Source organism: Manacus candei, unplaced genomic scaffold (assembly GCF_025592945.1).
Source record: "Manacus candei isolate 608988 ecotype Guabito, Panama unplaced genomic scaffold, ASM2559294v1 h1tg000049l, whole genome shotgun sequence".
In the NCBI taxonomy this organism is placed as follows: Eukaryota; Metazoa; Chordata; class Aves; order Passeriformes; family Pipridae; genus Manacus; species Manacus candei.
The window spans coordinates 28,080,848-28,095,486 of NW_026138097.1; the positions used below are offsets into that span (position 1 = coordinate 28,080,848).

Here is a 14,639-nt window from a genome sequence, read left to right on the forward strand (position 1 = left end):
CGGAGCGGCCGCCGAAGCTGACTGAGCATGGCCCTGTCAGCTCTGTGGCAGCGTTGTGTGAGCTGGAGCTCAGCCATAGCCCAGCTCCTGCAGCCATTGGTCTCTCCCGGAACCTCCTGCCCCACAGGTGAGGACAGACCCTGAGCCCGAAAGCCCCCGGACGCACGGCGGGGACAGTCACAGCCCTTGCTCCCCTGCCCCTTGCCCTCCTCCTCCTCAGTCCTCTGAGCGCCCGACACCCCCCGACTGGCATGTGACCTCCAGCATTTGCCCTTTCTCGCAGGATCAGCCAACCTCGGCCAACAGCCTGGGCAGAAGCAGCAGCCCTTGCCAGCTCCCTCTGCCCCAGCAGCAGGTATGGCAGTCCCATCTGCCTTGGCCCCTCGGCATTCCCTGCCCCCCAGCCCCTCCAGCCTCCAGGCCTGCCCTGGCTCCTCCAGCCCTGCCGGCACCTCCAGCAGCCACAGCACCCCTGTCCCCCTGCCAGCTGGGGCACCTTGGCTCAGCACGGCACGGCCAGCAGCCCTGGCATTGCCTGGGCCACCTCTGTTGAGGCAAGATCGTTTAGAGGATCTTGGGGCCGTCGCTGCCATTTTGCCGTCCCCTGTGCAACCCCAGGGCTGTGGCACAGCAGTTCACCCCGCAGGGATGGTCCCTCACTCGAGCTCCCACTCAGTCTGTGTTCTGGGCTGGCTCAGCGGGTGCCCCAGGAGACTCTCCCAGCCCCGAGCCTCGCCCCCAGTCTGCCTTCTCCCCTGTGCACGTGTGCCAATGGCTCCGGGCAGTGACTGCTCCAACCCCCACCCGTATCTTCTGCTCGGCAGGGACACGGACTCAGCTGCCTCCACCAGCCCCCTTGGCAAGCAGCCATGGCATTGCTCGTCCATCAGGCAATGCCCTGGGGGGGGCCCGGGGCTGCAGGAAGCCCCTGGCCCCAGTCCCACCAGTGCGGGACACGCAGCACGGCTCAGCCAACCCCTCAGGGACGCCCCTGGGCAGTGGCAGCCCTTCAGACACCAGCGTCCCCATGGATTTGGACACCACCCCAGGTCTTGACATCAGTCTGGGCAGTGATGTCACCATGGACGAGGACAGCCCGTCAGGCCGTGACCTCTCGCTGGCCAGCGACGTCAGCATGGATGAGGACAGCCCGTCAGGCCGTGACCTCTCCTTGGCCAGCGATGTCTCCATGGACGAGGACAGCCCGTCAGGCCGTGACCTCTCCTTGGCCAGCGACGTCTCCATGGACGAGGACAGCCCGTCAGGCCGTGACCTCTCGCTGGCCACTGACGACCCCATGGATGGTGGCTCCTCCCCAGGCAGTGATCACGTTACGAGCTGTGACATCTCGCTGAGCAGCGATGTCCCCATGGATGAGGACACCTTCCCGAGGGGTGACATCTCCCTGCCCAGTCACGGCACTGCCAGCCACCCAGGCCCACTCCACGGCCAAGCCATCGGGGCCCCTGGGGTGACTCCAGCCAGCGAGACTGTGCTGCGTGGCAAGGTCCTGCTGGAAGGGACTCGGAGCCACTTGGATTGCTCCCAGGGAGCCGTGGGCACCAGCCGGGATGGTCACAGCAGCGTCCCCATGCCCACGGACCATGCTGGCACCAGTGGCACCAGCCCCCAGCCCAAGAACGCCTCGCTCTGCCCACCCAAGAAGATGCCGCCCACTGACCGCAGTGTCCCCAAGCCTTCCAGAGCCGTCCTGAGCACGGGACACTGCAACGTGGGCGGCACCAAGTCTCAGGACCCTCAGCAGGGTGCGGGCACGGGTCTGCCACCGCCTCAGAGCAGCGTGTCACCAAGCAACATCGCTCTGAAAAGACGGGGCACGAAGAGGAAGAGGGGCTCTGAGCCAAGCACTGGGAGCAAGTGCAAGGCTCCCGCAGCCCGGGCTGGGGCAGAAAGTTGTTGAGGGACAGATCGTTTGGGGATCTGTCCCAGGGGGAGGGACAGATCGTTTGGGGATCTGTCCCAGGGGGAGGGACAGATCGTTTGGGGATCTGTCCCAGGGGGAGGGACAGATCGTTTGGGGATCTGTCCCAGGGGGAGGGACAGATCGTTTGGGGATCTGTCCCGGGGGAGGGACAGATCGTTTGGGGATCTGTCCCGGGGGAGGGACAGATCGTTTGGGGATCTGTCCCAGGGGGAGGGATAGATCGTTTGGGGATCTATCCCAATCTGAGGGAGGGAGGGTGTTGATGTAGATGTAGATATTGATGACCATTTTCTTCTGGTTATCAATTAAAAGATTTTATTCCATAACCTGTCTGTGTCTGCATGGAATGGGGAGGGAGTGCAGGGCGGCAGCGGGAAATGGTCCCAAGCAGATCCGCCAAGGCCCAAAGGGCTCCAAGGGCACCCAAAGGGCACTCCAGGCCTGAGTCTGCGCCGGAGGTGCAGGCATTCATGGAAGGTCCCCTTCCCCTGGGGAAGCAGCCCTTTGGCGTGGGAGCCAGGACTCATGCACACGGCCCCACACCGAAAACAACCCTCAGCACAGCCTGGGCACCGTCCTCCCACTCTGGGGCTTTAGAAGACTGCTCCCGCTGCTCCCAGTGACCTCACCATGTCCCCAGTCATCCCACTTCAGCCCCAGACAGAGGTCGCCCAGGCTGCCCCGGGGCTGCATTGGGCAGGGGCGGTAAGGGAGAAGGAAGAATGTGCTGGGAACCATAATGCAGGGCCTCACAGAAGTCCAGGGAGACGACATCCGTAGATCTCTGGGAGGCAGCACTTGGAATGTATGGAGCTCTGTCGAGGGGTGGATGGCGAGCCACTCGGCAGTTGATGGGTCAGGATCAAAAGGCAGGTCGGGGATGGGGACACTGCTGAGGGCACTGCGGGGACACCGCGGGCCTCCTGAGCAGCAGCAGGATGGGGATGAGAGCTCCACGGGCAGCTTGAAGCTGCCTCCCAGTCACAGTCCCTGGCTCTCGTGGGGCATTCAACTACCCTGAGAGCAGCTGGAAAAGCAACACAACCAAGCACAAACAGTCCCGGAGGTTCCTAGAAAGCAGTGGCGACAGCTTCCCGACCCAAGAGGGTGATGCCTCTCACAAGCAATGCTGTGCTGCTCCACCTCATACTAACACACAGGAAAGGCCTTGTTGGAGAGGGGAGGGTAAGGGACATCCTTGGCTGTCGAGACCATGGGACTGTGGTCTTCTGAAATTCCAGGTATTGGGAAACACATAAATACCAGGAGACAGAGGAGCTAACTAAGAAGGATAAACTTTTATTCCAATGAAAGGGAGAGTTCACTGAACAAACCTCAGTGAGGCCAGTGTGAAGCCGTTCCACCTTGTTCTGTCACTGCAGTCCCTCGTAAATAGTCTCTCCTATCCAAGCCTTCTTGGTCCTCCCTGTTGTGTTGCAAAATTTGCAAGTTGATGCTGTGCCAGGTGGCAGCAGCCAAGGGCTGACCCAGGTGCAGGACCTTGCGCTTGAGGTCTGTTGTCGCTGGCTTTGTTCAGCCTGGAGGAGGCTGAGCTGAGATCTCATGGGGGGCTGCAACTTCCTGCCAAGGGGCAGCAGCGATTTCTGCTGCGTGTGACCAGGGACAGGACCCCAGGGAACGGCTGGAGCTGTGTCGGGGGAGGGTTAGATTGGATATTAGGAAAAGCTTCTTCCCCCAGAGGGTGATCGGCCACTGGAACAGGCTCCCCAGGGCAGTGGTCTTGGCCCCAAGGCTGCCAGAGCTCAAGGAGCGTTTGGACAACGCTCTCAGGCACGTGGTGGGGTTGCTGGGCTGTCCTGTGCAAGGCCGGGAGTTGGACTGGATGATTCTTGTGGGTCCCTTCCAGCTCAGGATATTCTGTGATCCTAACTCGTTGGTTAACCCTTTGTCTCCCCATGAAGAGCTGGCAAAGCTGTTGGGGGTGGGGCAGAACAAGGGAAGCTGCCTCTATGACATTGTTGCTGCCTCTATGACATTGTTGCTGCCTCTATGACACTGTTGCTGCCTCTATGACATGACAATGGGAACCCCAACATTCCGTCCCTGGAGACGCGCCAAGAGGAGCGTCCAGACCCGGGTCCAGTCAACAGACCGGAGCGGCCGCCGAAGCTGACTGAGCATGGCCCTGTCAGCTCTGTGGCAGCGTTGTGTGAGTTGGAGCTCAGCCATAGCCCAGCTCCTGCAGCCATTGGTCTCTCCCGGAACCTCCTGCCCCACAGGTGAGGACAGACCCTGAGCCCGAAAGCCCCCGGACGCACGGCGGGGACAGTCACAGCCCTTGCTCCCCTGCCCCTTGCCCTCCTCCTCCTCAGTCCTCTGAGCGCCCGACACCCCCCGACTGGCATGTGACCTCCAGCATTTGCCCTTTCTCGCAGGATCAGCCAACCTCGGCCAACAGCCTGGGCAGAAGCAGCAGCCCTTGCCAGCTCCCTCTGCCCCAGCAGCAGGTATGGCAGTCCCATCTGCCTTGGCCCCTCGGCATTCCCTGCCCCCCAGCCCCTCCAGCCTCCAGGCCTGCCCTGGCTCCTCCAGCCCTGCCGGCACCTCCAGCAGCCACAGCACCCCTGTCCCCCTGCCAGCTGGGGCACCTTGGCTCAGCACGGCACGGCCAGCAGCCCTGGCATTGCCTGGGCCACCTCTGTTGAGGCAAGATCGTTTAGAGGATCTTGGGGCCGTCGCTGCCATTTTGCCGTCCCCTGTGCAACCCCAGGGCTGTGGCACAGCAGCTCACCCCGCAGGGATGGTCCCTCACTCGAGCTCCCACTCAGTCTGTGTTCTGGGCTGGCTCAGCGGGTGCCCCAGGAGACTCTCCCAGCCCCGAGCCTCGCCCCCAGTCTGCCTTCTCCCCTGTGCACGTGTGCCAATGGCTCCGGGCAGTGACTGCTCCAACCCCCACCCGTATCTTCTGCTCGGCAGGGACACGGACTCAGCTGCCTCCACCAGCCCCCTTGGCAAGCAGCCATGGCATTGCTCGTCCATCAGGCAATGCCCTGGGGGGGGCCCGGGGCTGCAGGAAGCCCCTGGCCCCAGTCCCACCAGTGCGGGACACGCAGCACGGCTCAGCCAACCCCTCAGGGACGCCCCTGGGCAGTGGCAGCCCTTCAGACACCAGCGTCCCCATGGATTTGGACACCACCCCAGGTCTTGACATCAGTCTGGGCAGTGATGTCACCATGGACGAGGACAGCCCGTCAGGCCGTGACCTCTCGCTGGCCAGCGACGTCAGCATGGATGAGGACAGCCCGTCAGGCCGTGACCTCTCCTTGGCCAGCGACGTCTCCATGGACGAGGACAGCCCGTCAGGCCGTGACCTCTCCTTGGCCAGCGACGTCTCCATGGACGAGGACAGCCCGTCAGGCCGTGACCTCTCGCTGGCCACTGACGACCCCATGGATGGTGGCTCCTCCCCAGGCAGTGATCACGTTACGAGCTGTGACATCTCGCTGAGCAGCGATGTCCCCATGGATGAGGACACCTTCCCGAGGGGTGACATCTCCCTGCCCAGTCACGGCACTGCCAGCCACCCAGGCCCACTCCACGGCCAAGCCATCGGGGCCCCTGGGGTGACTCCAGCCAGCGAGACTGTGCTGCGTGGCAAGGTCCTGCTGGAAGGGACTCGGAGCCACTTGGATTGCTCCCAGGGAGCCGTGGGCACCAGCCGGGATGGTCACAGCAGCGTCCCCATGCCCACGGACCATGCTGGCACCAGTGGCACCAGCCCCCAGCCCAAGAACGCCTCGCTCTGCCCACCCAAGAAGATGCCGCCCACTGACCGCAGTGTCCCCAAGCCTTCCAGAGCCGTCCTGAGCACGGGACACTGCAACGTGGGCGGCACCAAGTCTCAGGACCCTCAGCAGGGTGCGGGCACGGGTCTGCCACCGCCTCAGAGCAGCGTGTCACCAAGCAACATCGCTCTGAAAAGACGGGGCACGAAGAGGAAGAGGGGCTCTGAGCCAAGCACTGGGAGCAAGTGCAAGGCTCCCGCAGCCCGGGCTGGGGCAGAAAGTTGTTGAGGGACAGATCGTTTGGGGATCTGTCCCAGGGGGAGGGACAGATCGTTTGGGGATCTGTCCCAGGGGGAGGGACAGATCGTTTGGGGATCTGTCCCAGGGGGAGGGACAGATCGTTTGGGGATCTGTCCCAGGGGGAGGGACAGATCGTTTGGGGATCTGTCCCGGGGGAGGGACAGATCGTTTGGGGATCTGTCCCGGGGGAGGGACAGATCGTTTGGGGATCTGTCCCAGGGGGAGGGATAGATCGTTTGGGGATCTATCCCAATCTGAGGGAGGGAGGGTGTTGATGTAGATGTAGATATTGATGACCATTTTCTTCTGGTTATCAATTAAAAGATTTTATTCCATAACCTGTCTGTGTCTGCATGGAATGGGGAGGGAGTGCAGGGCGGCAGCGGGAAATGGTCCCAAGCAGATCCGCCAAGGCCCAAAGGGCTCCAAGGGCACCCAAAGGGCACTCCAGGCCTGAGTCTGCGCCGGAGGTGCAGGCATTCATGGAAGGTCCCCTTCCCCTGGGGAAGCAGCCCTTTGGCGTGGGAGCCAGGACTCATGCACACGGCCCCACACCGAAAACAACCCTCAGCACAGCCTGGGCACCGTCCTCCCACTCTGGGGCTTTAGAAGACTGCTCCCGCTGCTCCCAGTGACCTCACCATGTCCCCAGTCATCCCACTTCAGCCCCAGACAGAGGTCGCCCAGGCTGCCCCGGGGCTGCATTGGGCAGGGGCGGTAAGGGAGAAGGAAGAATGTGCTGGGAACCATAATGCAGGGCCTCACAGAAGTCCAGGGAGACGACATCCGTAGATCTCTGGGAGGCAGCACTTGGAATGTATGGAGCTCTGTCGAGGGGTGGATGGCGAGCCACTCGGCAGTTGATGGGTCAGGATCAAAAGGCAGGTCGGGGATGGGGACACTGCTGAGGGCACTGCGGGGACACCGCGGGCCTCCTGAGCAGCAGCAGGATGGGGATGAGAGCTCCACGGGCAGCTTGAAGCTGCCTCCCAGTCACAGTCCCTGGCTCTCGTGGGGCATTCAACTACCCTGAGAGCAGCTGGAAAAGCAACACAACCAAGCACAAACAGTCCCGGAGGTTCCTAGAAAGCAGTGGCGACAGCTTCCCGACCCAAGAGGGTGATGCCTCTCACAAGCAATGCTGTGCTGCTCCACCTCATACTAACACACAGGAAAGGCCTTGTTGGAGAGGGGAGGGTAAGGGACATCCTTGGCTGTCGAGACCATGGGACTATGGTCTTCTGAAATTCCAGGTATTGGGAAACACATAAATACCAGGAGACAGAGGAGCTAACTAAGAAGGATAAACTTTTATTCCAATGAAAGGGAGAGTTCACTGAACAAACCTCAGTGAGGCCAGTGTGAAGCCGTTCCACCTTGTTCTGTCACTGCAGTCCCTCGTAAATAGTCTCTCCTATCCAAGCCTTCTTGGTCCTCCCTGTTGTGTTGCAAAATTTGCAAGTTGATGCTGTGCCAGGTGGCAGCAGCCAAGGGCTGACCCGGGTGCAGGACCTTGCGCTTGAGGTCTGTTGTCGCTGGCTTTGTTCAGCCTGGAGGAGGCTGAGCTGAGATCTCATGGGGGGCTGCAACTTCCTGCCAAGGGGCAGCAGCGATTTCTGCTGCGTGTGACCAGGGACAGGACCCCAGGGAACGGCTGGAGCTGTGTCGGGGGAGGGTTAGATTGGATATTAGGAAAAGCTTCTTCCCCCAGAGGGTGATCGGCCACTGGAACAGGCTCCCCAGGGCAGTGGTCTTGGCCCCAAGGCTGCCAGAGCTCAAGGAGCGTTTGGACAACGCTCTCAGGCACGTGGTGGGGTTGCTGGGCTGTCCTGTGCAAGGCCGGGAGTTGGACTGGATGATTCTTGTGGGTCCCTTCCAGCTCAGGATATTCTGTGATCCTAACTCTTTGGTTAACCCTTTGTCTCCCCATGAAGAGCTGGCAAAGCTGTTGGGGGTGGGGCAGAACAAGGGAAGCTGCCTCTATGACATTGTTGCTGCCTCTATGACATTGTTGCTGCCTCTATGACACTGTTGCTGCCTCTATGACATGACAATGGGAACCCCAACATTCCGTCCCTGGAGACGCGCCAAGAGGAGCGTCCAGACCCGGGTCCAGTCAACAGACCGGAGCGGCCGCCGAAGCTGACTGAGCATGGCCCTGTCAGCTCTGTGGCAGCGTTGTGTGAGCTGGAGCTCAGCCATAGCCCAGCTCCTGCAGCCATTGGTCTCTCCCGGAACCTCCTGCCCCACAGGTGAGGACAGACCCTGAGCCCGAAAGCCCCCGGACGCACGGCGGGGACAGTCACAGCCCTTGCTCCCCTGCCCCTTGCCCTCCTCCTCCTCAGTCCTCTGAGCGCCCGACACCCCCCGACTGGCATGTGACCTCCAGCATTTGCCCTTTCTCGCAGGATCAGCCAACCTCGGCCAACAGCCTGGGCAGAAGCAGCAGCCCTTGCCAGCTCCCTCTGCCCCAGCAGCAGGTATGGCAGTCCCATCTGCCTTGGCCCCTCGGCATTCCCTGCCCCCCAGCCCCTCCAGCCTCCAGGCCTGCCCTGGCTCCTCCAGCCCTGCCGGCACCTCCAGCAGCCACAGCACCCCTGTCCCCCTGCCAGCTGGGGCACCTTGGCTCAGCACGGCACGGCCAGCAGCCCTGGCATTGCCTGGGCCACCTCTGTTGAGGCAAGATCGTTTAGAGGATCTTGGGGCCGTCGCTGCCATTTTGCCGTCCCCTGTGCAACCCCAGGGCTGTGGCACAGCAGCTCACCCCGCAGGGATGGTCCCTCACTCGAGCTCCCACTCAGTCTGTGTTCTGGGCTGGCTCAGCGGGTGCCCCAGGAGACTCTCCCAGCCCCGAGCCTCGCCCCCAGTCTGCCTTCTCCCCTGTGCACGTGTGCCAATGGCTCCGGGCAGTGACTGCTCCAACCCCCACCCGTATCTTCTGCTCGGCAGGGACACGGACTCAGCTGCCTCCACCAGCCCCCTTGGCAAGCAGCCATGGCATTGCTCGTCCATCAGGCAATGCCCTGGGGGGGGCCCGGGGCTGCAGGAAGCCCCTGGCCCCAGTCCCACCAGTGCGGGACACGCAGCACGGCTCAGCCAACCCCTCAGGGACGCCCCTGGGCAGTGGCAGCCCTTCAGACACCAGCGTCCCCATGGATTTGGACACCACCCCAGGTCTTGACATCAGTCTGGGCAGTGATGTCACCATGGACGAGGACAGCCCGTCAGGCCGTGACCTCTCGCTGGCCAGCGACGTCAGCATGGATGAGGACAGCCCGTCAGGCCGTGACCTCTCCTTGGCCAGCGATGTCTCCATGGACGAGGACAGCCCGTCAGGCCGTGACCTCTCCTTGGCCAGCGACGTCTCCATGGACGAGGACAGCCCGTCAGGCCGTGACCTCTCGCTGGCCACTGACGACCCCATGGATGGTGGCTCCTCCCCAGGCAGTGATCACGTTACAAGCTGTGACATCTCGCTGAGCAGCGATGTCCCCATGGATGAGGACACCTTCCCGAGGGGTGACATCTCCCTGCCCAGTCACGGCACTGCCAGCCACCCAGGCCCACTCCACGGCCAAGCCATCGGGGCCCCTGGGGTGACTCCAGCCAGCGAGACTGTGCTGCGTGGCAAGGTCCTGCTGGAAGGGACTCGGAGCCACTTGGATTGCTCCCAGGGAGCCGTGGGCACCAGCCGGGATGGTCACAGCAGCGTCCCCATGCCCACGGACCATGCTGGCACCAGTGGCACCAGCCCCCAGCCCAAGAACGCCTCGCTCTGCCCACCCAAGAAGATGCCGCCCACTGACCGCAGTGTCCCCAAGCCTTCCAGAGCCGTCCTGAGCACGGGACACTGCAACGTGGGCGGCACCAAGTCTCAGGACCCTCAGCAGGGTGCGGGCACGGGTCTGCCACCGCCTCAGAGCAGCGTGTCACCAAGCAACATCGCTCTGAAAAGACGGGGCACGAAGAGGAAGAGGGGCTCTGAGCCAAGCACTGGGAGCAAGTGCAAGGCTCCCGCAGCCCGGGCTGGGGCAGAAAGTTGTTGAGGGACAGATCGTTTGGGGATCTGTCCCAGGGGGAGGGACAGATCGTTTGGGGATCTGTCCCAGGGGGAGGGACAGATCGTTTGGGGATCTGTCCCAGGGGGAGGGACAGATCGTTTGGGGATCTGTCCCAGGGGGAGGGACAGATCGTTTGGGGATCTGTCCCGGGGGAGGGACAGATCGTTTGGGGATCTGTCCCAGGGGGAGGGATAGATCGTTTGGGGATCTATCCCAATCTGAGGGAGGGAGGGTGTTGATGTAGATGTAGATATTGATGACCATTTTCTTCTGGTTATCAATTAAAAGATTTTATTCCATAACCTGTCTGTGTCTGCATGGAATGGGGAGGGAGTGCAGGGCGGCAGCGGGAAATGGTCCCAAGCAGATCCGCCAAGGCCCAAAGGGCTCCAAGGGCACCCAAAGGGCACTCCAGGCCTGAGTCTGCGCCGGAGGTGCAGGCATTCATGGAAGGTCCCCTTCCCCTGGGGAAGCAGCCCTTTGGCGTGGGAGCCAGGACTCATGCACACGGCCCCACACCGAAAACAACCCTCAGCACAGCCTGGGCACCGTCCTCCCACTCTGGGGCTTTAGAAGACTGCTCCCGCTGCTCCCAGTGACCTCACCATGTCCCCAGTCATCCCACTTCAGCCCCAGACAGAGGTCGCCCAGGCTGCCCCGGGGCTGCATTGGGCAGGGGCGGTAAGGGAGAAGGAAGAATGTGCTGGGAACCATAATGCAGGGCCTCACAGAAGTCCAGGGAGACGACATCCGTAGATCTCTGGGAGGCAGCACTTGGAATGTATGGAGCTCTGTCGAGGGGTGGATGGCGAGCCACTCGGCAGTTGATGGGTCAGGATCAAAAGGCAGGTCGGGGATGGGGACACTGCTGAGGGCACTGCGGGGACACCGCGGGCCTCCTGAGCAGCAGCAGGATGGGGATGAGAGCTCCACGGGCAGCTTGAAGCTGCCTCCCAGTCACAGTCCCTGGCTCTCGTGGGGCATTCAACTACCCTGAGAGCAGCTGGAAAAGCAACACAACCAAGCACAAACAGTCCCGGAGGTTCCTAGAAAGCAGTGGCGACAGCTTCCCGACCCAAGAGGGTGATGCCTCTCACAAGCAATGCTGTGCTGCTCCACCTCATACTAACACACAGGAAAGGCCTTGTTGGAGAGGGGAGGGTAAGGGACATCCTTGGCTGTCGAGACCATGGGACTGTGGTCTTCTGAAATTCCAGGTATTGGGAAACACATAAATACCAGGAGACAGAGGAGCTAACTAAGAAGGATAAACTTTTATTCCAATGAAAGGGAGAGTTCACTGAACAAACCTCAGTGAGGCCAGTGTGAAGCCGTTCCACCTTGTTCTGTCACTGCAGTCCCTCGTAAATAGTCTCTCCTATCCAAGCCTTCTTGGTCCTCCCTGTTGTGTTGCAAAATTTGCAAGTTGATGCTGTGCCAGGTGGCAGCAGCCAAGGGCTGACCCGGGTGCAGGACCTTGCGCTTGAGGTCTGTTGTCGCTGGCTTTGTTCAGCCTGGAGGAGGCTGAGCTGAGATCTCATGGGGGGCTGCAACTTCCTGCCAAGGGGCAGCAGCGATTTCTGCTGCGTGTGACCAGGGACAGGACCCCAGGGAACGGCTGGAGCTGTGTCGGGGGAGGGTTAGATTGGATATTAGGAAAAGCTTCTTCCCCCAGAGGGTGATCGGCCACTGGAACAGGCTCCCCAGGGCAGTGGTCTTGGCCCCAAGGCTGCCAGAGCTCAAGGAGCGTTTGGACAACGCTCTCAGGCACGTGGTGGGGTTGCTGGGCTGTCCTGTGCAAGGCCGGGAGTTGGACTGGATGATTCTTGTGGGTCCCTTCCAGCTCAGGATATTCTGTGATCCTAACTCGTTGGTTAACCCTTTGTCTCCCCATGAAGAGCTGGCAAAGCTGTTGGGGGTGGGGCAGAACAAGGGAAGCTGCCTCTATGACATTGTTGCTGCCTCTATGACATTGTTGCTGCCTCTATGACACTGTTGCTGCCTCTATGACATGACAATGGGAACCCCAACATTCCGTCCCTGGAGACGCGCCAAGAGGAGCGTCCAGACCCGGGTCCAGTCAACAGACCGGAGCGGCCGCCGAAGCTGACTGAGCATGGCCCTGTCAGCTCTGTGGCAGCGTTGTGTGAGTTGGAGCTCAGCCATAGCCCAGCTCCTGCAGCCATTGGTCTCTCCCGGAACCTCCTGCCCCACAGGTGAGGACAGACCCTGAGCCCGAAAGCCCCCGGACGCACGGCGGGGACAGTCACAGCCCTTGCTCCCCTGCCCCTTGCCCTCCTCCTCCTCAGTCCTCTGAGCGCCCGACACCCCCCGACTGGCATGTGACCTCCAGCATTTGCCCTTTCTCGCAGGATCAGCCAACCTCGGCCAACAGCCTGGGCAGAAGCAGCAGCCCTTGCCAGCTCCCTCTGCCCCAGCAGCAGGTATGGCAGTCCCATCTGCCTTGGCCCCTCGGCATTCCCTGCCCCCCAGCCCCTCCAGCCTCCAGGCCTGCCCTGGCTCCTCCAGCCCTGCCGGCACCTCCAGCAGCCACAGCACCCCTGTCCCCCTGCCAGCTGGGGCACCTTGGCTCAGCACGGCACGGCCAGCAGCCCTGGCATTGCCTGGGCCACCTCTGTTGAGGCAAGATCGTTTAGAGGATCTTGGGGCCGTCGCTGCCATTTTGCCGTCCCCTGTGCAACCCCAGGGCTGTGGCACAGCAGTTCACCCCGCAGGGATGGTCCCTCACTCGAGCTCCCACTCAGTCTGTGTTCTGGGCTGGCTCAGCGGGTGCCCCAGGAGACTCTCCCAGCCCCGAGCCTCGCCCCCAGTCTGCCTTCTCCCCTGTGCACGTGTGCCAATGGCTCCGGGCAGTGACTGCTCCAACCCCCACCCGTATCTTCTGCTCGGCAGGGACACGGACTCAGCTGCCTCCACCAGCCCCCTTGGCAAGCAGCCATGGCATTGCTCGTCCATCAGGCAATGCCCTGGGGGGGGCCCGGGGCTGCAGGAAGCCCCTGGCCCCAGTCCCACCAGTGCGGGACACGCAGCACGGCTCAGCCAACCCCTCAGGGACGCCCCTGGGCAGTGGCAGCCCTTCAGACACCAGCGTCCCCATGGATTTGGACACCACCCCAGGTCTTGACATCAGTCTGGGCAGTGATGTCACCATGGACGAGGACAGCCCGTCAGGCCGTGACCTCTCGCTGGCCAGCGACGTCAGCATGGATGAGGACAGCCCGTCAGGCCGTGACCTCTCCTTGGCCAGCGATGTCTCCATGGACGAGGACAGCCCGTCAGGCCGTGACCTCTCCTTGGCCAGCGACGTCTCCATGGACGAGGACAGCCCGTCAGGCCGTGACCTCTCGCTGGCCACTGACGACCCCATGGATGGTGGCTCCTCCCCAGGCAGTGATCACGTTACGAGCTGTGACATCTCGCTGAGCAGCGATGTCCCCATGGATGAGGACACCTTCCCGAGGGGTGACATCTCCCTGCCCAGTCACGGCACTGCCAGCCACCCAGGCCCACTCCACGGCCAAGCCATCGGGGCCCCTGGGGTGACTCCAGCCAGCGAGACTGTGCTGCGTGGCAAGGTCCTGCTGGAAGGGACTCGGAGCCACTTGGATTGCTCCCAGGGAGCCGTGGGCACCAGCCGGGATGGTCACAGCAGCGTCCCCATGCCCACGGACCATGCTGGCACCAGTGGCACCAGCCCCCAGCCCAAGAACGCCTCGCTCTGCCCACCCAAGAAGATGCCGCCCACTGACCGCAGTGTCCCCAAGCCTTCCAGAGCCGTCCTGAGCACGGGACACTGCAACGTGGGCGGCACCAAGCCTCAGGACCCTCAGCAGGGTGCGGGCACGGGTCTGCCACCGCCTCAGAGCAGCGTGTCACCAAGCAACATCGCTCTGAAAAGACGGGGCACGAAGAGGAAGAGGGGCTCTGAGCCAAGCACTGGGAGCAAGTGCAAGGCTCCCGCAGCCCGGGCTGGGGCAGAAAGTTGTTGAGGGACAGATCGTTTGGGGATCTGTCCCAGGGGGAGGGACAGATCGTTTGGGGATCTGTCCCAGGGGGAGGGACAGATCGTTTGGGGATCTGTCCCAGGGGGAGGGACAGATCGTTTGGGGATCTGTCCCAGGGGGAGGGACAGATCGTTTGGGGATCTGTCCCAGGGGGAGGGACAGATCGTTTGGGGATCTGTCCCAGGGGGAGGGACAGATCGTTTGGGGATCTGTCCCGGGGGGAGGGATAGATCGTTTGGGGATCTATCCCAATCTGAGGGAGGGAGGGTGTTGATGTAGATGTAGATATTGATGACCATTTTCTTCTGGTTATCAATTAAAAGATTTTATTCCATAACCTGTCTGTGTCTGCATGGAATGGGGAGGGAGTGCAGGGCGGCAGCGGGAAATGGTCCCAAGCAGATCCGCCAAGGCCCAAAGGGCTCCAAGGGCACCCAAAGGGCACTCCAGGCCTGAGTCTGCGCCGGAGGTGCAGGCATTCATGGAAGGTCCCCTTCCCCTGGGGAAGCAGCCCTTTGGCGTGGGAGCCAGGACTCATGCACACGGCCCCACACCGAAAACA

At 62.1% G+C, this 14,639-nt stretch overlaps 1 protein-coding gene across 5 annotated transcripts in view; it reads right to left on the minus strand.

The window, feature by feature from the left end:
- Positions 1-14,639, minus strand: part of LOC127476423 (uncharacterized) — a 54,006-nt gene that overhangs the window by 32,629 nt on the left and 6,738 nt on the right. The window contains exon 1 of one of the 5 annotated variants that reach the window (XM_051799348.1): positions 13,253-13,306. The exons of 2 other annotated variants lie outside the window; for them this stretch is intronic. The gene's annotated coding sequence lies outside the window, so the exon portion shown is untranslated. Of the gene's footprint in view, positions 1-1,111; positions 1,166-9,227; positions 9,282-13,252; positions 13,307-14,639 lie in introns of those variants that run through there. 2 more of the 5 variants (XM_051799347.1, XM_051799346.1) reach the window with 2 other exon arrangements.